This window comes from Camponotus floridanus, unplaced genomic scaffold (assembly GCF_003227725.1).
Source record: "Camponotus floridanus strain SB8 unplaced genomic scaffold, Cflo_v7.5 scaffold16, whole genome shotgun sequence".
Taxonomy (NCBI): Eukaryota; Metazoa; Arthropoda; class Insecta; order Hymenoptera; family Formicidae; genus Camponotus; species Camponotus floridanus.
Genome location: NW_020229281.1, coordinates 3,818,870 through 3,844,543, shown reverse-complemented (window position 1 = coordinate 3,844,543; position 25,674 = coordinate 3,818,870). Strand labels below are relative to the sequence as shown.

Here is a 25,674-nt window from a genome sequence, read left to right as displayed (position 1 = left end):
GAGAGAGAGAGAGAAAGAGAGAAACGAGGCGAATGTCTCTTTGCTAACAACATGAATCTATTATTTTATTTCAAAATGAATTGATTAATAACATGTATGAGACTTTGATGAATGTGGAATTATAACAACGCGCGTTTCATATTTTAATTGAAATAAAAGTAAAATATTTTGTTAAAGTTTACTTAAAATTAATTCAAAAAATTCTGGAAAATTATGCGCTCTTATTCTTTCATCATAGCAAGGGATCAATTCACAATAATTGAAGAAAATATATATGCGATTTTTGTATCATGCGATACTATTCTGACTTAACCGTTGTGCGTAAGAATCATATGAGCCAAAAATTCACGTGTCGAAACAAAATAAAATTTCTAACGAGACACGTGTATCACCTCCTTTCCCGCACCTGCTCTCCGCCGTTCACGTAACGCTCACGTGTATCATGTTGTAAGTATCCGTAACACGCCATTCTACCCGGGTCATAATGCAACGTGGAAAAGGTAATAGCACAGGACAAACCTGCACGTGATGTGTTGCATACTTACGAAATCGCCTTCTCTTGTTCCTTGCTCTTCGAGCGAATCGAGGGGAACTTTCTCTCTCTCTATCTTATTGTCTCTGTGTGGGTGTCGGCGCGCGGATACGTATGCGTGAGTTTCCGGGGGGATAGAAACCCGGTAGAAGCGCGGTAGTGAAGGAGACAGGGGGAGGGCGGCCGAAGGCAGAAATGGGAAGGAGGATGGTGGATCGGGGGTTCGAGGGAAGCGGCAGGCTGCTTGGCATGAGGAGCGTTCATCAGCCCCGAGGTTTTAAATACGAAGCGAGGAAGGGAACTAAGGAAGAAACCACCCCGTCTCTACTTTACCAGTGACGGATTGATTAAAAATCTAAGGGGCGAAAATAACATCGGGCGCCTTCGTCTCTAGTCGCGCGACGACTCGTTTGGGACAATTTCTTGAATGCGAAATCTCTCTCTCTCTCTCTCTCTCTCTCTCTCTCTCTCTCGCGATACAGCGCAGCGTGCTTTTGGTCCTCCCTGGTTCTTTTTCTCGCCGCACAAAGTTGCGGATTGTAAAAGAGAGAGATAGAGGGCAAATAGAATTATCGATCGCGATCTTTCTCGCAAAGAACGTTAAATCAGGCTTGCAACCATGATGATGCTTGCATGTATATGCGATGATTATGTTTATTAACAAAGATGTCAAAGATATTTTATAAAAGAAATGCTTCGCTCGCGATATGTTTTAATGCGCAGTTCTCTCATTTGATATTCTGTATCGAATCGGTTTTTCGTCAGCTATTCGTGAATGATGCCTTAATTTGTTCTCGGTTAAAGATATCATGAAATTTCCTCAATAATTAATAGGACGTTTATTACTTCATTGCTGATAAATATTATAGTAGATCTCTCAAACTGCATGAAATTAAGCTCTCTTTAATAAAATTAAATATGTAAAATTGTGATCGCAGTATCTCAGTCTAATCGGGAATTTATCTTAAAAAGTAAACTGTAAAAACACAGACACACACATACATTTATTCATAAAAATAGTCACACACATGCATATACCCAACATATGCACTTCATAAAAAGAGTTACACACGCGCGTGTGTAAAAACATAATGTAGTATAAAAAAAAGAATATATTTTTAAAATAAAATTGCTGCATATGTAGAACTATAAATAGTTTTTCACACAAAGTTTTTAAGTATTGTATATATATATTGCACAGACATCTTGCATCTTTTAAATTGATCTCCTTAATTTACAAAGTGAGAATTATTGTTGGATATTTTGGCAAAGTCGAAAAATAGTTTGTTGCATTGATGTTTACACGATGTTCTACATTGTAAGTATTAGGCGAATATGTAGAATGATATAGAAATTAGAAAAGAAATTTGCGACGAGCTCCTCGGCCCTGAGCCGAGCCAGTCCGTCGTCTTACGCATTGGCTATGTGTAGTTTTAAATAGTCCGCCGAGGGGTGGGCGCCGGGCCGGAGCACGGGGTGCTCTCTCACGCTCTCGCTCTCTCGGCGAATGGGGTTGATGTGGGTGAGGTGGATGAGGTAGTCGAGGACGAAGAGGGTAGAGACAGCGGAGAGAGAAAGAAAGAAAGAAAGAGAAGGACACGGAAAGCGAGAGAAAGAGAACGGGGACGAGCAAGGGGGACCGGTCGAGAGAGAAACGAAGAGAAGAAAAAGCGGGGGGAAAGAGACGGGGGATAAAGAGCGGAGAGTAGACGACGAGGGCCGTCGGAGATAAGACGCAAACGAACCCCCTTTCGCGTGTCTCGATCGATAGCTCTACGCGGAAAATTCGAAAGTAAGATGCAATTAAACAGCGAGCGAGGGTAAGCAAGAAAAGGGGTGAGTTTTCCAGCCCCGTAGGCCCTCGTCCCTGTCCCCCTCGCGTCTTATCCCACTCCACTCTCCCCCCTGGCCCCGGTACTGCCATCCAGGCAGCCCTTCGACGCCGCTACCCACCCGTCCTCGACCCTCCTCGATCCACCACCTTTCCATCGTAGCCTTCCTCCGTCCACCTCCTCCCTGTCTTTCTTCCGCCGTGCTTTTCCTTCCACCTCCCACCGATGGACTTTCGTCTTCTCGTTTTCTCGCGCACCCGCTTTTCTCTCCCTCATTGAACCTCTCTTTCCTCCTTCCCTTGCCGAAGACCGTGCACGCTCCGGCCGGCGTCGTCGGCCCGAAGGGAAGCAACCCTTTTTCTCAACCCCCTCTAGTATTTATATTGAGCGTCTTAAAGCATCTCCTTACCGTCCTCCTCTCCCTCCCCCCCCCTGTTCGTGCTCCTTTACCACCTCTCTCCTCTCTTTTCTTTTTCCATCTCTCCTCCTATCTGTTCGTCGCCTACTACAAACCTTCGAACCCCGTCCACTTGTTCCTCTTTATTCCTTCTTTCCCTCTCCTCTCATTCGCGCGCTTCTTTTTGCACCCACACTCTTGTGACGTCAGCGCTCTGACGTTTAAATACTCTTTTCTTGGGCGATAGGTACAAGGGAACTGGTAGTCACTGTCTTTGCGGAAAAAAACTCGGACGGTCTTCGTATCCATTCTTTCTCTATTTCTTCATCATCTCTTTCCTTCTTCCTAGACTTTCTTTGTGCGGCTTGTCCGATTCCGCGTCATGTTTCTCTCTTTATCTTCTTCCTGTTGCGTTCTCCACTTCCATGTTATTTTCCTTTATCTTTTTCTCTCGCTTTTTCTTTCGCGAAAATGTCCAACCGACGTGCAATGTTACTTTTATTCTGAAATGAGAATTTAAACATTTTTCAGACTAATAATTAATGCACATGATAGCACATATGCTATGTACGGTATGTTCCTTATACGGCCGGAAGCTTGCAACTTTTTATGACATTTTAAAGATACCCAGGTTTATTTTACGATATACTTGTATATACTTGTATATTATTTTTTTATGTTGCCTTTGTAGTTCTTAATTTACATGTTAAAGACGAAAAAAAATGACGTGAAATATTCGAAAACTTTTCGAAGCTAGGTATAACTGCATAAGCACGCAATACTTGTTCCAATTCACAATTCTTGTAATTTTTTTTTAATCGCATTCTCTTCAAAGTTGTCAAATTTGAAAAACTTATGAATATACGCAGAAATTATGATAATAATGCCTTGGCTTTTAATTCGAAAACAATTGATTGTAATTATTGAGCAAAATCGATAAAAATTAAAATTTCTCTATTCTAGTTAAAAAAAATTTTATTTTTAAACTTGCTAAATATAATTAATAAAATAGAAATGTTTTTATAATTGCGCTATGTTGATGTATCTAGTGTTGCATCAATTATTAAAATTCAAAAATGGAGGCACACTATCATTAACTTTTGGTATTTTAATAAATTTTTAGTGTTTGATACATTTGAGGAATTATATCCGGTCTCGCGAGAGCAATGAAAGTGATACTGCAAGTGTGTGATTTTATTTCGGCAGCTGCTTTCTTCCGGCGCGTATTTACCAAAATCCTGCTACCTAACCTACCTCTATTCTGTTTCTGTTGTAACGAAGAGCTTTTCCCGAACTTAAAAAGCAACGTGCACAGTCTGGAACATATTTGCCATAAGTTTTTATTACCACCCAGCAACAGCGACTGCGAGACGCAAACAATATACTTTGATTCTACGCATCTCGTCCGCTAGACTATTAACAGAAATAGCGTATTTTGTTGTGGAAATAATGGGGAGAAACCAATCTCAGGATTTAAGAGAGAATTTAAGAATATAAAATATAAATTTGTGTGTATAAGAAGCATATAACTTGACGCACACTTATATGATTCTAATTATGTCGAAAATGGCTCCATTGCTATATTTAAAGGACAATTAATACAATATTTTAAGTTAATACCATATTTCTTTATCGAGAGACTCGTCTATATTATTTTTCCGCAAATTAATATTTCTTATTTAAAGTTCTTACATTATTCCAATACAGTATTTCCTATCTATATTTTCACGTTAGGTATGAATTAGACACGCGATTTCATTTCAACGCTTGGCTCTTTCGAGAGTCTTTATAGCATCCCCTCGAAAAATAAATGACGGCTTGGATGTAGCTTGTTGAATGCTTTGCTTATAATTTCTATACTTTTTGTCGACGTCTCATCGATTCTCGCACGAACATTCGCAGTTTGCGAAGCGTGATGGAATTACGTTGAACGGCATGACGCGTCAAGACTCCGAAGAATCGTAATTTATGAAAGTAATTAAAAAGCGATGGCGGAGAGCTTAGAAACGGGAATACTCTTTTGGCGAAGGGTGTAATACAGGACGGCATACGGTGCGCTCCTTATACAGGATGTCCGTGACTTTGCTCGTGGAAAAGTGCATATCGTTAAAGACACACGGTTTCATTTAGCCGCGGCTTCTCCGCGTCTTAATTTCTCCGTCGTGGTATGCTGGCTGGTAACAACTCGCGAAGTTAAAAAGCCAGTAACGGCAGTGTCTAAAGATAGTCATGTTATACTTTTTATATTTGTCTTTTTTTTATTATATTCTGCGCGCGACCAAAACTTTTCCGTTTCTTCTCCCGTGTACAACAACCGTCGTAATGATTATGAAACAGATGCTGTTCAAAAAAAGATGATATATATTTCTGTAAGAAAAATAAATAGAAATGTTCACGCACACACACACACACACACACACATATATTTGATATTTTTCCATCTATAACATAATGAAAGAAATAAGTTGATTCTTGAAAAAAAAATGTAGAAATTTATTTAAATCATTCATTTCGAGAAATTTTTTGTATCGACGCATCATTGAATTTTCATCATATTTTTCTTTTTACTAGAAACGATACATCAGTATTACACGCGGAAGGTTCGCAATCGTTAAAGCCGGTCCATTGGGCAACACGACTGTGCAATCAAGTCATAATTATGAAGCGAGTGCAGAGTAAATATTCGTGAGACCCGGTCACTTCTTTAACAGACAATAACGGAGCTATTTTATAAGGACCAAGTCTCTCTTCCACGGCGAAGTGCATATCATTAAAGACACACCACTTCATTGCGCTGGCTTGCTTCGCTCGAGACTTAATTTCTTCTCCGTAGAACCGACTGGATAATAGCAGACCCTTCCTAAAGTTCACAAACGTGAGTATACATCGTGACGGCGACATTCGCGTACAAAGATACGGAATGACGTTTTTTTACACTTTTTACCACAGCTTGGAGGACTGCCAAAGTTCGTTCATATCGCACAGTTGTAATTATAAAATATGCACGAGATAAATGTTCGCCAGGCCGTGGAAACCCTAGTAAAGCAATATGTTTTGTTACAACCTTTTTCCAAGCAAATGTTCGAGACTCTTTCTCGAGCTATCTCACTTTGTATTTGTTATTTCATTAATCATATTTGAAGCTTTCGCGTTTTTGTAGAGCTAAATTTAATTCGAACATTGGGATGTATTAAAAGCGTAAAATAATTACGTATTGATTATTGGAAATGTAAAAATGCTGATAGTATTAAAAAAAAATTACACGAAGCAAACTAATAAAAGTTAAAAATGATAAAAATAAACACATCAAATTGGTCTATTTTCATATGATTATAAGAGATGATTTAAGCGTGTATAAATAATTCGTTTTATAAAAATGGCATGGTTACAAGATGAATATGTCATGGAAATTTGAATGTAGACATAGAATCGAGTTACATACGATATTGATTAGTCGGTCACTCATCGGTGCATCAATGATTTTTAAATCGTCTCGAATCAGAATGATTGTACAACCGTTCTCTTGTGTTTTACTCCTCCCAAAAATTTCGATTCCGTTGCTGGCGAGCGGACGGGATAATGAGAAATTTTGCTCGGCTTGGTAAACGGAAGCACGCGAGTTCGCATAGAGTTCGTGCACGAAGATACTAATACTTTTTTCTATTTTTCACAACCACCCCCTGCGCAAAGTTCGCCCTGGGACTCCGCAGTACTCGCGGCTGGAATAGTAATTACAAGATATGTATGAGGCAAAAATATATACATATATATATATATATATATATATATATATTTATATATATATATAGTCCGAAGGAAAGGTGATAGAGTCGGATAATCCAGGACAAGTATGATCGATGCAAGAGATAAGGAGCCACCGGGTTTTACGACATCCTGCGACGGCGCGCAGTTTCCTGTAACATTGTGAGAGAGGGAGGGGGCGGGACGGGAGAGAGAGAGGAGATGGGTAAATTCTTCGTAACACGTTCCGCCGCCGAAAGGATTCCTGAAACATTTTTTTCAGGTTGAATCATCTACCGTCTTCTCGTGCGTACGCCAGGACGAAATGACGGGAGAACCGTTCCTTTTTCTTCCTCGCGCGCGTAAAAGATATCCGTAAACGTGGTAGCTCTACGCTCTCTCTACCCGCTACTCGTGATTTATTCACTCTACATACATAATCGTTCATCCATAAAGCGAACGGCAGATACCTTCTGCTCGGTTGCGTACGAGCGCGACCGGTATCTGTAGCAAATCCTCCTCTCGTGATTTATATTTATAGCCGCCGTAACTTGGCATCTTTTCCCGTTTTCCTCTACGCATAATTAGCCCTCAGCCAATCTCGGCCTAACGTAGGAAGGATCGCCATCCTATCGCGGGGAGCGTGATCGACCTTTCTTCTTCCCGCATAAAGTTCGATCGAAACCGGTGTAATTTGATCGAGTTCCATTTGCGACATAGTGTGTGACGAAAGGCATACGTACTTTATGCCAATCGTCGTCTTTCGTCGAAATAAGCACGGAGATCGCCGAGATGCTCGCCGAAATTACATGGAATTTCGATTTTTGCGGGAGGGAGGATAGCAAGAGGATCATCGTCTCTATCGCTTAATTATCGATCGAGTTAAAGTTCAGGCGGCGTTTCCACGACCGTGATCCATGACTAGTGTACAACAAACAATCCGCTTGACGCTCGAGACCGGTCCCACATTCTACGGGCACGAATAGCTAGAGCTAGCTTAGCTAACTCGCTCGCTCGCTCACTCGCGCGCGGATCGACACGAGAGACGAAATAGATCGCGGGAGACCGCTCCCACATCAATCATCTTTTGCAGTTTCGTGGTAGAAAGGATCGGTTGCGGAGCAAATCGTTCCATTGGGGGTCAATCTCGCTTGCGCAACGAGTCAACGTCGGGCCGCGCGAGCTGAGACAGCGGGCCCGAATAGAGGAGAGGAATACACCGAGCGCGCGTATAACTGGTCTTGTTGACTTAACGGATCAATTTGATGCAAATCACTCGTTTGCGAGATACACTGCCCCGTCGGCGGCGTGGATACCCCTCCGCTAATGCCAGCCGACTCGCTCTCGTGCGCGTTGCCGTCTCTCTGTCGTCGTGTCTGTTTACGGCGCAGCATTTGGAAATTAGCGAATGGGTCAATTATGGGCCAATGGAACGCTAGGGGTCCGGGCGACGCGGGGGAGACCGCGGCAGGGGGGGGCGAGGGGAGCGGTTGCGCGAACCGAAAGACTCGCGCGGGTCACGGGGTGACTGTGGGAATCCTCGTGACGCGTCCCGATCGTTTACCGCGGTTACGTGCGCCCTGCGATGTCGTCTTTTCGTTTTCCTCGTTGCGAAAAGGCCGGGCTTTTCAGCCTCGTCGCTTTCGTTCGATTCCCCGAGCGATAAATCTATGAGATATCTTACCTCGCGATGACACGTGGCGCGCGTCGTACATCTGGTCCATTTCATTGCTCTTACGATGCCTGATTACGATCAGAATAATGCGATAATAATTGAAGAGCCTGAGAGTATAGGACGATACTCTCTTTGTCAGATTTACGGTTTACTTTCCCTACGTTTCTATGTCGAATGTTTCATCGCGGAAATAAGATGAGCTCGTATATATTGATTTATTACATTTTGTTTTTTTTTTATCTGGATCTGAAAAATATATTAAAATTAAAAATCCATTTATTGCGTTTATACTTCTCGAAATATAATATATCTCTGTTTATGAAACTGTATCGTTGCGTGAAGATGCGCGTGTAGATGTAATTTTTTTACACTTTACATTCGTTACAATGAGTTCGTATATATTGATTTATTACATTTTATTTTTTTTTTATCTGGATCTGAAAAATATATTAAAATTAAAAATCCATTTATTGCGTTTATACCTCTCGAAATATAATATATCTCTGTTTATGAAACTGTATCGTTGCGTGAAGATGCGCGTGTAATTTTTTTACGCTTTACATTCGTTACAACTCTCGCTACTATTCGCGCTGCATCCTCAGTGTATCTCGAATTTCCTTCTCCTTGATATTGTGCGCTAGAATAAGGAGCGATTCTGAGCGGAATTTCAATTATCTGGCCCCAATTTAACTTCGCTGAAATTTAAAAATTATGTACGACCCTAGTGTTTCTCGCTACCGATTGCAGAGATTGTTGCTTCCATTAAAAGGTAATTAAATTACAGTCCGCGCTATATCGATTGCGAGAAACCCGGAGAGACGCGGTAGGTCATGAAGTAACTATACAAATCTTTGCGGCGCGCCTGTTTATCGTTCGCTCAAGTTGTAACAATGCAAATGTCTTCTACTGCTTTTAATCGACATTATGAACGAAACGCCCGAGGCAATAACATGCTGAGGCATGTATACGCTATGCGATATTAATTATTGATAATATCATACGATAGCGATTATCGATCTTCAATAACTTGGCGATAAAGGATAGTTAGTCGCTTCTGATTGTGGCCTTTTTCGCGTTTTATAAGAACGCATTAGAGATTACTGGAAGACCGCGCGCCTCGAAAGTGAATTTGCATCGACAATCTATTTCGACCTGCAGAATCTATCGGAAGGTATATATAGAACGAGGTGTCTATTCTCCGATGTAATGCGAAACGCCTGGAGTCACGAATGTACATACAGGAATATCGCGGAGGAGTCAGTCTGGAAATGGACGATTAGGTTATCCGAGTTAAACGGGCAAACGACTGTCCTGCATTATTAAAGAGCTTTCGGTGGAGAACGACGGGGTGGCGAGAGCGCGACGGGGAACGGGCGGCGGATCTAGCATGGGGAGCCAGTAGACGAGGTATTTATTATGGCACCACTTCCTGGCATACAGCTATTTCAGTCTTCATTCATACTTAGAGGCAACAACGGGGATTTAGCTCCTTCGTTGCGTAGGAATAGTTAGATTCATTCACGGCTTCGATGCTCGGGGTTGCGAGAGGGTTCATTCAGGATTTAACCATAAGCTCGATATCGCTACTTTTCGTCGACTTTGCCTGCGCGAAAAAAATGAAACGAATAGCGGTCGAAACAGGAAAATATTTCGAAATCTACATTTCTCTTGAATATTGAATTTAATATCTAAGCTAAGAATACAGAAACTCGCCATTCATAGTAATCGCCAATTATTGCAGATATTTATGTATAAATCTAAATTTACACAAGTGTTGTAGCATTGCTCAGGTGCTTATTTTTCGATTAAAAGACATATCGAGAATGCTATATTTAGAATAATTATAATAATACACGCAATATCATTTTATTTTATGAGCAATTTTTCGTTTCATTTTATAACTAACAATAAGTTATTATGTTGAGCGAGCAAATCTCTTGAATAAATTTTATTTTTCGGCCGACATCTGATAATATGATGATGATTTAAACGCTGATGTCAAAAATCATTCGTTCTTTTCTAAATATGTACTCGTATATGTATATCCACGTTGAAAATGTAAAGTAAATTTCTTTATGTAGAAATGTTTTTATTAACTCAAATAACTCGTTTCTCTTAGAAAATTCCATGTTGATTAATAGTACTATATATTTAGAAAGAAACACTTTAGATTTTTAAATGCTTATACAAATGTTGATATTGAAAAAAATTAACATGTAACATAGATGTCGATAAAAAAATTGATTTAATATGAATATCAAAATTTAAAAATTGTTGAAATTTTTATATTTATACGAGATTTATACAATACGATATCCATGCAAAAATTTATGTATAATACGAAGTTGTTGTAATTTTAATATTTATAATCACAAATTTGCATTTGGCGATCCAAAAAAATTTTTTAAATTTCGATTGCAAATTTCTTTACCAAGTCACACAACATCATATTTATAAAATATGATAAAACAATACATTAAAATAGCAATTTCTAATTTTAACAGCAAATTTCTCTTTTCAAAATTGTGATATAATGAAGCAACTTCAAAACTAAAATCGTATTTAGCGTAAGAAAATTTATACGAAGTAACTAATTCATTCTTGTTAGAAAAAATTATTCTTTGTTAAATTATGTAATATTTCAACGAAACATGATTTTTATGAAATGTTTTGTTTCGATAAATTAAAAATTTATTCGTTATGTTTAATGCAATTATATTTTTATATGATTATATCTAACGAAATTTCAAATTTATGTAAGAAAATAAATATTTGTAAGTATATACAATTATGCTGAACTGATAAAAACAATAGCACTTGCAAATATTACATATCAAATTATGAACTATTTAAAATTGACATATCTTAAAGATAAAATAATACTTTTATCTATTTTCTACGTAAAAATGTATAATATCAATATAGCTTTATCAATTTATATTTAATTTTTTAAATAATGGAATACAAATTTTATATCAAAGTTTTGATTATCGAAATTTGAATGATTAACAAATGTACTAGTAAATAATCACTTGATACACTATGGAGACATATCTTCTAAAATTTCTTGTGAATTTGCGTTTTTTTCGGGAAATATAGGTAGATTAGAAAGAATAGATTTGCATTTGTCCATGAAATGCAGGTAGGCAATCCATTCACTGGATAGCACCTTACAATAGTATATATATATATATATATATATATATATATATATATATATATATGTTTTTTTAAGAAATTGCTCAGGATTTCCCTACTTTGTCCTCATCCTGTATACCTGCACGAAAATACAATATGTGCGCGTACAAATTTTCACGAATGTGGAATGGTTGACCACTCATGCCATCCAAAAGTGGTCAGGTATTCTCAGGTAGAAGCGGCACCCTGCGTATGTAAGATATGCGACGCACAATAAGCAGAACATTAAAGGCTAATATGTGAGGAGGCACGAAGAAAAGCTTTAATCCTCCAAAATCCGTAGCTATTTTTAGTGACGTGTGGTAAGATCTTATATGTCAGGTGTGCAACTTTCAAAAGATTCTTCGATCTCTGCGTCTATGTTCTTCGTTTTTTTTACCTGTCTATCCTATTGTATTACGGTGTCTACATTCGTGTGCTAAAGGTAATTTAACAACTTCAAGCCCCGGGTAAATATCAGATATTCTTTTCTTGTATTGTTGAACATATAAGGAGACATATATATGTCTCGCCGGAAATTGTCGGCACCGTTTCATTGTTCTTTTTTTGCGAAACCGACTGATCCCCGGCGACATGGAAAACATGTAGTGTATGAATAGCTCTCCAGTTTCTTTTAAAATTTATTATGATCAAATTCTATTTATGCGAGAATGCGTACATTCCAAGGTAATCGTTTATAACTCCAAAATGTATTCTTATACGAACAAGTGGCTCTGAAAATTCATTTTTATTATACTCGATAATTAAATATTTTTAAAAATTTTACAAAACGTATAACATTTTCGATTTGGAATCTCTACAAAGAAAAGTTATTTTGTTTTAAAATGTATTACATACAATAAAAACGTTGGTATTAATCGGGAGCCATTCGCGCGACATGTTTCGCGATGATAATTGATGATAATTCTTCCGCAGCAGCGCGATTTGCGTACCCGCCGCGATTCATAATTCAAATATTTGCAAAGCCCTCGTCAGGGTTGCGAGTGTAATTATCAGGGGAAAAGGAAAAAAATGTTCCCATATACATGTCTTCGGTATTTAACAAACCCTTTGTCCCTTCCGATCCCCTATTTTATCGTGCGCTTTTCTAGCCGAGTCGTTTTTCACGATTCAGCAATTTTGCCATATAATCCAGCGTGTTCTTTCAAAAACATGGAAACCCTTCCTTTCGTGCGCATTATGTGTTTATTCTTTCTTATACAAAATCTTTTTTTGTTTCCTACGATTTTCGCATGGTGTTCTGTGCTACTTTTCTTTCCTTTTGGACTTGTCCATCATCGGCGAGCAGGTAGCATTACCTGTCGGGTCCGGGGATGATTAATGTAGACGTTAACTGTACCGTTAGTAGTATCATAATCGATATAGACTTCATAAACGCAAAAAAATCAAAACTATGAATGTATATTGCATAATTGAAAATTAATATTTTTTTACTTTGATAAAATAGATGAATATAATTAGATGAAAATAAATGAACGGATTACGATACGAAATACAAATACACATTAGATACACTGAGAAAAATCGTTTGATTGTACCAACAAGACGTATATGGTTGAAGGCATTTTGATTAAATCAAACAGAATTTCTAGTTAATGATAAGACTCGATTTTTTATAACTAGAATGTTTAATAGACTTTACTATAAGGATTTGGTTAGTATTTTCTAGTTGAATCTATAAAATTTCTTGTTGCATTAATTTCTTTGCTTGCCGCTAAGCGAGCCGCTCTTAACTTTACACGTATTCGATATTTGTCATGAAATGTATATAAAGGATTAGAATTAATTTTAAATCCAAAGTATTTTTTTTCTCTTACGAGCAGTAGTGCCAGAAAGAAGACGCTGGCTCTCTGATTGTGTGTATTTGAGCTGCATCCTCTTCTTGCATCACTGTTTATCACTGTTTATCAGTTTAATTTCTAACAAACTGAATTTACAAAAATAATTTATTCAATAATCTCGATTGAATTTATTCAATAATCTTGTTGGGATTCAGAATATTGAACAGACTTTTGAAATTAGATGGAAAAAATTTTAGACAACTTGGTGTTGGTGAGTTTAGTATTATTAACAAGAAAATTTAATAAATTTAGGAAGAAATTAATCATATTCATCTGATAATTCCTACAAGAATTCTGATTCGTCCATTTTATATACAATAGACATACTAGTTGAATCTACCAGAATTCTAATTAATGCAACCAGATTTTTTTCTCAGTGTATAAAATAGCGATCGAGATAAATTTATTTTTTCTATAATTAATAACACACCTCGAAGTTTTTTTTGCGAAATGCGCATCTTTTAGCGAAGCACGTTAACATTATATGCGACTATATTTTATATCTCGCGTTCGCTCTTCCGATTATCCCTCGGAACGAAAATCGTCTCTTCACTTAGCGCCTTTTTAATCATCCTTTGCATATCGCGGCGCATATCTCCGTTTAGCGTACGTGCACACAGCCCGGAACAGTTATCTGCCCCGGCATCCTGTTTTTCGTCATTCCCTCAGAAAGTGTCCTCCTCGTGGTCTTGAGACTCGCAAGGTACATACTTTTACCTCTGGCGCACGACCGCGGCGCACCTTCCAGCTACGCTAATCTCTCGCAGATCTCCCACGGAATCTCATTAGAAATTCATAACCGTCGCCCCCTCCGCACCCCCACCGTTCCCCTGTCCCGCCGGCCGCCGGAGGCGCGGGGGAAAAAACCCATGATACGAAAGAAATAAGCAAGCAAAGTACATTAAAAATTAATTACTTTGCTGATGGAAGCTAGAAGTGCCTAGGTGCGCTCTACACCTTCCCCCCCCCCCTCCACATCTTCTCTCACCCTCTCGAATAGCCTGCTTACCTCCGCATTCACCCGTCCGGGAACGAGGTGCTGCATTCCGCCTCCTTATTTCAAATACCTTAAGGCGCCGCGTATTTGTTAGCGCGTGCTTTAGAAATCAAATCGCCGTTACCTCCGTGGCAAGTGATTTTTTTTTCTTTTAATTCTCGCGGAATAAGTTACGGATTTATGAGTAGCTTTTACGACGGTGGTTATTGTTACCTTCGCGATGATTTTTAAGTATTCTTTTTTTTTTTATAATTATTCGCGGGGTGATTTACGCGCGAGAAAACTTCAATATCCGTATAGATGATCATGTGTGTAGCTGTTATTATATATTATATGTTAAATATTTTTACACATAAATAGTAATCTTAAATTATCGCAATTTGAATTTTTTTTTTTAAATGAATTATATGTTAACCCTTTGCACTCGAATGTCCCGTCTGAGGGGACATTGTAAGCCTAGCAAAGATGGCTCCGAGCCCAAAAAGGGTTAAATTTCGCTTATAATACTGTCGAAATTCGTGGAAACGTAAATGATAGATTAGAGATTCGCATCGGTTCATCGATTCTAATATACATGCGTGATGCCAACTCGATCGAGAAATCATCGGTCAGGCCGATCGACAGCAAGTGGCAGTGGCCATCCGTTTATTTTAATATCGGCTTATTACCTCTCTCTAGGCCGAGATAAATAGATAAATAGATTTCGCGGAAAGGCCTCGATCGGATTTGCTGAGCGGCGAGGCACTTAACTCGCGACCCTCTTCCGCGACTGGTTGGGAGAGAAAGAGAGACGGAGAGAGAGAAATCATGTAAGAGAACGAGTGAAAGAGTGAGGTAGAGGGAGGAAAGGAGGCGCTCTCCTTCCGTTCTCCGCGTCTACATCAAATTCCGCCGTCACTCCCACGTCCATCGTCCTTCGCAGAGCGGCAGGACCCGGGACTCCAGGAGTAATTAACTCCTTAACGAAGTAAACACGACGCCATCTTAGCTCCAGCTACCTACCTACCTACCTACCTACCTACCTCCAGCCGCCCCTTTGAGCATCCCCCCGTCTTACTCCCCCCCGCCTCCTCACCCTCTCGTACAGCGTGGTTGTTGGCCGTAAATAAAGTATACCTGCCTGCGCGTAGGAAGCCCGTAAGGGGGTCGCGAGGCGATCGCGCGCTTTTTTTCCCGTTAAATCCTCCCTTCTTTCCCCCGCCTCATCGAGATTGCGTCGGCGATTTTATTTGCCGTGTATTAATGCGATTCGCGAGATCTCAGGAACTGCGCGCCGATGAGATCTCCCAGGCCCAGTACGGCTCACCTAATTGCATTTCGGTCGTTGCGCGTAGATTTTATTTTAGAAGTGACGCAAATCGAGAGACATCGCTAGGCACGATTACAGATTACAAATTTGCAAACTTGAGATAGGTCGGTTTTTCTCAATGATTATTTACAGCATCAACAAAGTATCTATAAATACGGTGCAGATGGCGAATTTTCATCGTATTAAATTTTATTGCTTTCAAATAAGCGCATGAGAATATTATCTTCCTAAGCTATGATTCTTTTTCGTAAGATAAAAAGCATGTCTTTTGATCATGGTGTTTTTTGATCGAGCATAGATTGATGTCAAAGAAGAACAAAGAAACCAAAAATTATAAAATATAAAAAGTAAAATTTCTTGACATTTTTCTCTCGTCGCAAAAATCACAGAGTAAATCGAAATGAGCTCGTAGATAGATAAAAGTATCAAGTGCTCTGTTTTACTTCGATCGTCGGTCGGTTATCCAGAATGATAACGGCGGTTACCGTTTTATGCTTGAGAGCGTATTTATTTGAGTAAATCATTGAAACGTGCGTGCAAGCTTCGGAATCGATGTCATGCGGTTAATAACGCTGATCTGCGGATCGTGGATCACATTTCTTTCTTTGCTAGGAGAAATGTGAATTTTTATAATATAATAATATAAGAGTATTTTCCTTGTATAAAAAGTTTTCTTCAAATGTGTCAATAATTTTAAATTTACTAATCTTTAAAGAAAAATATTTTAATAAATCGTATTATTTATAGTATCATTATTTATCCAACGTCAAAATGAATCGAAACTTTTTGTTTTGCGGATAACTATATCGAGTCTTTATTTTATTAAAAGGAGGATTTTGTATCAAAATCAAACTTTAATGAGCATTTTATCGAAACTTGTCACGCTTTCGACTTATATAAGATTACATAAGATTAAATCCGTACAAATATATTATTTACATTCTCTACAGATATATGTATACGAAAACTATAAGAAAGTGTAGGGCCATAAAAAAGACGATCAATATCTTGGTTTAAACTCTGTTGAAACTCTCTTTCTACTGATACGACTTCCTACGCACGTTGATTTTACGCGGTATTCCCGCGAACCCCTCTGCGTTTTCTCCCGTCCCATCGCCTGATACGTATATTCCCGCCAGATGAAGCAGGCGCGCGCAGTTTTGTACGATATTAAATAATCAGACGAGTCTGTACCAGCCCCTTTTATCCCTCCGGAGGATTGAATCGCGTGTTACATAACCCTCGTCTGTAATTCGTGAATAGAAAGAATTTGAGATTGCCATCGATGCCTCAGCCGCGCTATTTCGTTTAATTGCGATCCACAGCTACGATTGCTCGATCATATATCATTCTTTTCGATCGCGACTATTTGAGGGAAATGACAGTTTATAATATATACTTTATTGATGGGATTAATAGAACGACTTCATTATTATTTTAAACGTAGCTTGATCGCATATAATTACAAGCAATTATAAATATATAATGACACTTAGTATCATTGATATTTAATTTACATTGCGCTTGTGATTTGTATATTTAATGTGTAAGAAAAAATTTAATTTCATCTATATAAAAGTTACCTAGAGACTTAATTTCAATACCTGAGATATAGAACTTTCTGAGATTTTTTTTTATTTCCTTACACCCTCTCTTGCGCGCAATCTCACCCCATGTTACAAAATCAACGCGAGACAACTAACGGCCAACGCTATTCGCATTGTCGGTAGTGAACAGCATCCTAATCTTCCATCTCGCCTATAAACAAACCGGCCCCTCTCTGGAATACGCGAACATGGCACGTTATTATACACGTATCGGGAGGAGCAGGAGAGAGTGGGAGGGAGGGAAAGCCACGAGGAGGCTTCGCTTGATCTAGAGTCACTACGGGCGATAAATTCCGCTGACGAATAAAATAGATCCCGACTAATTGTGGGAGATGCACTCACTCACTTGCACGATCGCGCTCGCCCGTTTGTTCACTGCTCCCCTTCCTTTTGCCCGGCGTCCCTCCATAAGACACTCTCTCATCTCTCCCATCGGCTTTCTGTTTTCGTCTCTCCCTCAGTTTATTCCTCTCTAGATCTTCTTTGGTCTTTTGCTTTCTCTCCATCTTCCTTTCTCTCTTTCTCTCTCCTTCTCTCCTTCTTTCACTCCTTCGCACACATCCTAGCTAGATCGCTCCTCATGCTCCAGAACGTGGCATGCACTCCTTATACTTTGCGATGTCCTGCACGGGGTGAATGGCAGCGGGGAGAAGATGCGAGGAAGAAACAAGAGGAGGTAGGCATCGGTGCCTGGTTAAACCTCTAGTAGATCGGGTTATGCACACCACAAGTTCGTCCACGGATTTAGCGAGTGATGGGTATGAACTTGAACGAGACATTATGTCCGGAAACTCACTTGACTCTGGCTCACTGGTATATTCCGTGATTTATCGGGAACAGTGATCGCTCATCTCAGCTCCTCAAAACGAGAAGATTATTAATGATCCTCATCAAACTTTATGCGATAAATGCAAACGGTAAACTTTACCGATCGTAATTTTTCATTTTCTAAAAATATCGCTTAATTTCTTAATAATGATGAATTAAAAATTATTCATTATTATCAGCATAGCTTTTCCATCTGAAATTTCTGATGAACTGGTCATTTTCGTATCCCCTGTTTGCCCATCGGAAATTTTGTTGTCTCGACGAAGGAATGCTTGATACCACGGTCCTTAATTACTTTGAACAATTAATCATTTTCCGGTAAACGAACCGACACAATCGTGTCAATTTACCATGTTAATATTTCTCGTTTGAATTCATTGACCATAATAACTAATCTTCTTCCTCAAGCTGTCTATTTTTAAAATATTATGTAAATTTAAATTTTTGAAAATATATTAATTATATATAATTATATATAAATATATATACATATATAAAAATTATTTTTCAATTTTATTTTACTTAAAAAATTCATATTTATTAATAAATGAGGGCTGTAATTTTCATATGCAACTGGGATAATTGATTCTTTAATTACCTAACGTACATGATCCAGCGAAGCATAAGATTATCGATTATGATTTATTATCTCTGCTAATTTAATCTATCGGCTTTTACACATTTTAATACATTAAACTCGAATGGGTGAGAAAACAGAGAAAAGTAGAGATAGAGAAAGATAGAGAGAGGGAGAGGGAGAGAGAGAAGCATCCGTACATTGCACGATTTTCGCGAACAAAAACGTGGTCGCACCGGCGCTCGTAGCCTTCGGTAGAGGGGCGCCCCGTGAGGAACGAGCAATCGCACGAGCGCGCAAAGATCAAGCAGGATCGTGCGACCCGGACCCCTCGACCTGTATGCCAGGAACGAAGGAATGGAGAAACGAACGAACGGGCCCCTTTCGCCCTCTTCTGTCCCTCTTCTGTCCGTATTCGCGCGGCGCATCTGCTCTCCTCTCGCACCTCTCTTCCCTTTTTCTCCTCCTCTTCCTCCTTCAGTTTGGTCACCTTCCCCACCGCTCCCGCCTCACGTGGCGAAGATGTGATCCACGCCTGTGATGCAACTCGGATTGTGTTACCTCACCGGCGCACCGGAGTCGAATTATGTCGGATACGGTCGCGGCCTCGTATACATTTGTCGGCGATCACGTGTCCGCTCGAAGAAGATGAAGAAGAAGAAGAAGAAGCGAACTCGGGATTGGCGTCCGATCGAGTCGTGGGGATTCGGATCGCTGATAGAGAATCTCGTGAACACGGTTCCGACGATACACCGTGCTTTACTGCAGCCGGACCGTTTATTAATCACGGTTTTCGCATTTTTCACGCCGCGGATGCAGTCGCGGATAGAGACTCGGCGGGCGAACTCGCCGCCGTGTTCGGGCTAGCTCGACAGCTGACAATGAGCGACGCGGTGGACGGATGACGGGATGCGACGGGATGGCAAAAACCGCGATAGTTACGCTTTCCTCTCCCCCGTTCTCCTCCGTCTGCCGCGGGCTGTTTCGCCATCTTCCTCTTTTTCGCTCTCCATTTATTTCTTTACAATAAGTCTCTTTCTTTCTCCGTTCACGACCTCCTATCTCGATAGTTTGCGAGTGTCTTATACCTCTGTTCTTTCTTTTTTTGCTCCCACCTCTTTCCGCTCCTGATCCAGGTTGATGTTGTATCATTTCATCTGTGAGAAAAGACATCGCATGCATTATTGCAACGGTATATCGGCATTCCAGTGGATTTGAAGCTCGTGGATTTCCACCTCAAACATCGTAATCAGATATATGGAGATTTTAAACTATATTAATTAACTCAGGAGACATTTCTTCTCGACATTAAGTAATTATTACACGTTTGCATATATAATAGATATTTTATTTATTTAATTAAACAATTACTTCAATTATTATAGACAATGTGTTAGATGTCATGTATCAGTAGTCAAAATATAAAATAAAATAAATTAATTTATTTAAAATTAAAACACTTTACTCTCTATCTCTCATTCGGTGCACAATTTTTATGCGCATATTACTTCTTTTATAGAAAGAAATAAAAATCAAATTTAAATGAGCAGAAACGAGAAATATATCGTTTGTCGCTCTCAGCGCCGACAGTCAAAGACAATAGCAAAGATCGCGACGAGAACACTTAAAATCGGTCATCGATTCTTACCGCTTTCTTTCGTCACAAACTCCGTCAAAGCCTAGGAAACGATTCGTCGGTCTCGTGAGAAGAAGCCGAAAACTATCCTCGAGGCTTAGGATCCAAAGGAAGCGAAAAGTAAAAGCCAACGCGAAAACAGTACGAGAAAACGTACGGGAGTCGTCGCCGGAGATATCGAAGAAGGACGAGACGAGTCTTGAGAGTCTTCCCTCGCTCTTGTACCACTCTCCCCCTCCCGTTTTCTCATCCGCTTCTTCTTCTCCTTCTTCCGCTTCTTCATCTTCGCCCGTGTCTTTTCCGCCACTCCGCGATCGTCCCCAGGCACGAGGGAAATATTCGTAAGAATTAAAGCGCCGGGAATTAACATTCCTCGGAGTCGAGAGGGGGTTGACTGCGAGGGGGCGCGAGTCGCGGGGGGAGGGAGGGAGGGTGGTAGTGACGGGAGGTCGAGCGAGGGGGAGGGCGGGGGGGGGGTGCGTGCGTGCCTCCCTCGCTCGCGAAACAACGGGAGCATTACCGCTCCTCCGCCTCCCGACTCCATCACCTCCTCACCTCTCGAAACTCACCCCCCTTTCTCTCTTTCTCCCGCGCACTCTTTCTTCGTCCTGTTGTCCTTCTTTCTCTCTTTTTCTCTATAACGCGTCCTCGTCGCACGAGTTCCGTTCCTTCTCTCCCGATTCCCGCGACCCCCTTCTTTCCTATACACGATGTCGTTCGCCGTCGTAGGGGAGGGCTCCCGCTTTCGCAGTAGGGGAGGCTGTCTTATTCTTTCCACTCATTAAGGCGGATCGATGTGGCAGTGGATGCCGCGACGACGGGACGGGACGGAGGGTTGCGGCGGGAGGTATACCGGGAGGGTGGCGAGGTGCGCGAGGAGACAGAGAGACGATGGGCTGAGGTGGTTGGAAGAAGGTGGAGGCGAGCCAGGCACAGCATGACATGTCATGTACCCACCCTCCCATTGACTCACCCCTTCCTCCCCCGCGCGTCTCGACGCCACTGCCGCCGTCCCCTACACTCGGTCGCGCTCCACAATCCCCTTCGCTTCCCTCCCCCCCCCTGCGTGTGTGTGTACATGGAAAATACTCGCGCGCGTCCGCCCTCTAATAAGCCGACGCGCGCTACACTTATCCGGCAGCCTCTTCTTATGAGGTATTCGTGCCCGCGTGTCTGGAAAGCAGACGTCGGTTCCGGCGATCGCACGCGTCTGTACACGAGAACGTATTAACCCCTCAGAAGTATCAGACCTTCGCTTAATTACGCACTAGCAGAGCGGTATCATAAACAGGACTTGTTATTAGGTAGCCGAAAGAGATTCGTGCGAGTCTGAGCATCGAAAATAAAGCTCTAATAAAGCGAAGTTTGGAGCAAAGTTTTTTTTTTTTTTTTTTTTTAAGTTTTTCTTCTCTATCTGCTTGTACCAATTGACTGCTTTGCTTCTACATTTTGGAAAGATACTGTGATCTGCGCGATGAAAAAATAAATCTTGCAAATATATGTCTTTTATAAAAATTTGCATAAATTCTTTTATTCTGCTTACTTTCTTAATGTGTAGGGAAAGTGCGATATTAGTCTATATTAAGACAATTATTCTTTTTTTCAATTATATCTCATTCAAATTATTTGTGTTTGTCAGTTTAAAAAAATCATATAAAAATAAAGTACATTGAGTACAATTATACAAATCAAATTAATCTCTTAAAAAGAACACATGTCACATGTCTTTCACACGTATCACCTTTCACATGTATTTGAATAGCATACTTTTTTGTTATTGTCGTACATAATTATAGATTAATGATTTTTATTATTACGTACAACATTACATCTGCGTTATTTTATTAATAGCTTTTTTTTAAAATACATTCGCTTCTCCCTTGGTCGACTGTCTGTTATGCATATTACACGTAAATGACGTCGACTCCTTGCGAGCTATTCGCTCCGCGCATAATTTAATTCGTGCGTCTACGTGTTCTTTTAACTTTAATCCGCAAGAACGGAGGGACGTACCACCCCTTATGCCAAATTCCACACGGACGCACACAGCGAAGACGGGTCCTTAAGACCGCCAATATTGAACGCCTCCTGCGGAATATCTGCGCTAATCCAAAGCAATTTTGACGTTAACACCTGGTACCCATAGCAACGCATCCGTGCTTTTTCCTATCGCACTTTATTCGCTTTAATTTCTCCCTAAGAAGACTATACGTCTCTCTTTCTCTCTCTTGTATTGCCTTGGGTTGCCGATGCATATACGTGTGTTTACTGTAAATGCAGTCGACCTTATGCAGTACTTCTTCCTCATCCCGATATTCTCCGTCGTTTTCGTCCTCCTCGTCGTTCTCGTCGTGGTGCCTCCACTTGTAATTCGCGCGATGGGCCGACACATGCTCGAGTTAAACTTCGCGATGTGTCTTCCGTCGGCAAACTCCGCGCGTCCACCCCGCGTCTCCGTCATCTCCTCGACGAAAGAGCGACTGTACGAGTGAGAAACGGCTTTATATACGCTTTTAACTCGTCGAAAGAGAACACGTCGGCGGATAACACCGTCGAGGATTGGCACGCTTAAAGAAATTCTGTGTCAATTTTCAAGTGCGAAAATTCCAGAGAAATCAAATCGCGACCACGATGATAACGGGAGAGATCGGGCTTTGCGATAAAACTTTCCAGTCGAAGATATATTGAATGATTATATATATAATCCGTTTAATCGTTGAAGTTCAAGATGATAAATATTTCTAAGAGCAATAAAAAACTCGATAAAGAAACGATTTATATAATCTTCTCGCTTGAAAATTATTTTCAAATTATTGATAATAATATTTAAATATATTTTTTTCTTACAAAATAATTTTTTAAATTTTAATTTAGTTGTATTGAGAATGAAATTTTCATAGACTAAAATTAATTTTTTTCTCATCTTCAATTATTATTCTTTGAAACTTAAATTCGACATTATTTTAACAAATGTTTTTACAAGAAGCGTTAAAAGCACCGTGCTGCATATCTATTCAGAGAAGTTAATTTTATCATAAAGATAAGTTTACAACAATACAGGTATTCCTACATGATCGTTTATTATACAAGATATGAGAAAGTTAAGCACCGACGTTAACATCCATTAATTTATCGATAAAAGCACGAGGGCGAGTTGGATATAATTCGCGAGATAGATTTAACGCCCGTGTCAAAACTTCGCGATACATTTCTCGGTGCAACGTCTCTCGTTCTAGATTACAAATATGTCGTTCAGCAACGTGCCATTTTATGGTAGGGGTGTTTAAAAGCGCGAAGATATCTTCTGCAATGAATGGGATTATCGAAAAATTTGAATTTTAGAGATACATTGTTTAGAAAATTATAAAGTAATATCGCGCACCAAAAAGTTTATTTTTTCTTGGCATTATAAAATTCTATTTCTCATAGAGAAAAATCTTTGATATAATATAATGATCTGAGAAATGAATTTTAGAAGGAAAAAACAAGTTATTCTACGTTGAATTATATTAATATACATTATAATTATGTATTAATATATTCATTCATTAATATTAATTTCATTTCATTATTTTCATTCATTTATTAATATATATATTTTACTATATTTAATAATTAATATACATATATTCATTTATTAATTAATTCAAACTTTGCATTCTAAAGCTTTTTCATTCGGGACGCATCAGAATTTCTCAGCAAAGTTCCTTTCCAATCCTCACGATAGGGATGCGTGCACTACCGCGCTCCGTTAAGTGTATCTCAACCTCTACCATATGGAGCCACGCGTCCGTGTTCCGCGTGAAAAGATACGTTCGCGGAATGTTGGAACACGTTTGAGACAGCGTCATCCCGGATTTGAGTATCAACGCCAAGATTACGCTTAGATAATTAAACGCGAGTATATCGTCGTTACTCGTTGCCATAAATCTTAACTCGTAATTAGTCTCTCGGCACATAATAACATCTCGCCGAGATCTAACGTTGAAGCTAAAATTCCTCTCATCCTAACACTTGCATACTCGCATGTCTCATCTGTGTTCATGAGAACGTTTTTCGCACCGTTTCTCAAAATGTCATTAATCACAATTGTTTTTCTTCATCAAAATCGCACAATTAATTTTGTCCTCGTACAACCGATTGGAAGTTTGCCTTTATCCTTTTATTGTCGTCAATCACGAACGTCTGCGGATTCAAGTTCGAGAGAGTACCACCTATATCAGTGCGATTTCCCAAGAGAGAAATAACGGAAAAAGAAAAAAAAAGAATCAAGGAGAAGAGAGAGAGAGAGAGAAAGAGAGAGAGAAAGAGAGAGAGAGAAAACATGAGCGCGCGAGAAGTAAAGTCAAACGACGGCGTTTGGGGAGCATCGTAAAAACAAGCGGGGGAAGAAAAAGAGGAGCGTCGACGGGGTGGTCAGTCAGCTGATTCCTTGTACTCGGACAGTAGTCACGTGCCGGCAGTGGCCGGACGGCCGGCCGGTCCGTCGGGTGACTTATGCCACGTGGCGGCCGCGAAAACAAAGCAAAAAGAAGGGAAAAAGCGACGGAGGCAGGATAAAAGAGAGGGAGAGAGAGAAAGAGAGACTATTCGCAGCGGCGGTGCAACGGCACGGCAAAGGAAGAACGGAGGGGGATGAGAGGGTGGCGGCGGGTGAATAGCGGCGAGATTTTATTGGTGTCGGTAAACGATGGTCCATGGTCTGCGTTGGTCAGCTGGCGTCGGCGCGGCTTTAGCCGTGCGAGTCCCGTCTCGGACGGGGGTGGTGGAAAGTGAGTCTGAGGGGGCAGGGGTTGGAAGGAGGTGGTTGGGAGAGAGTGCGAGCGGTCGTCGAGTGCCGAAGGGTGGGGTTCGGTCACCACGTGGCGGAGCACGTGGTCTTTACCCTCCGCCGAGTTTCGCTCTGTCTCTCAGTTTTGGTCTCGTTCTACCTATCTTTCAACATTAACATCTTTGGCTAGTGGAAATATAAATTGAATTTGTTGAATGCGTTTGAAGAACGAGTTTTCTTAAAAAATGTTTCGCACATCTTTCATTAATTGCGTGTGAATGAATTATTAGAAACAGACTTCACAGAGTGTTATAAGTCTGACTTTCTTTGTGTATCATCTCACTTTAATTATGTATAATTATAAAAAAAAACAGCCTATATGATATTTATTGTAAAAAATTACAATATATCAAAGATGATAATATTTTTCGATTCCTTGGAAATTTTGTATATTTTTTCACTATTTATCTATCTGTTCTTAACAACTGTGAATCAGTTTTGCATCTTTTCTTCTTGATATTAAATCGTCATACTTTAATATATAAATTATATAATTATATTGTTTATTTTTATCACGTACATTATATAATCTCTCTTCTATTATCTCTCTTCTCTTCTTAAAGAACTCAAATTCTCATTATGTGAAATAAATATACTATATTATTTTTAGTTTTATATCTTATGTAAAACTTTTATTTATTCTTTCACATTCTGTTTTATTTCGCTCAAAACA

General features: G+C 39.8%; 1 protein-coding gene across 2 annotated transcripts in view; it reads left to right on the top strand.

Moving 5' to 3' along the window:
* LOC105259201 (protein jim lovell) overlaps positions 1-25,674 on the top strand; it is a 128,856-nt gene that overhangs the window by 66,173 nt on the left and 37,009 nt on the right. The window contains exon 2 of one of the 2 annotated variants that reach the window (XM_025406998.1): positions 5,333-5,636. The exons of the other annotated variant lie outside the window; for it this stretch is intronic. The gene's annotated coding sequence lies outside the window, so the exon portion shown is untranslated. The remainder of the gene's footprint in view (positions 1-5,332; positions 5,637-25,674) is intronic. 2 annotated transcript variants of the gene reach the window in all.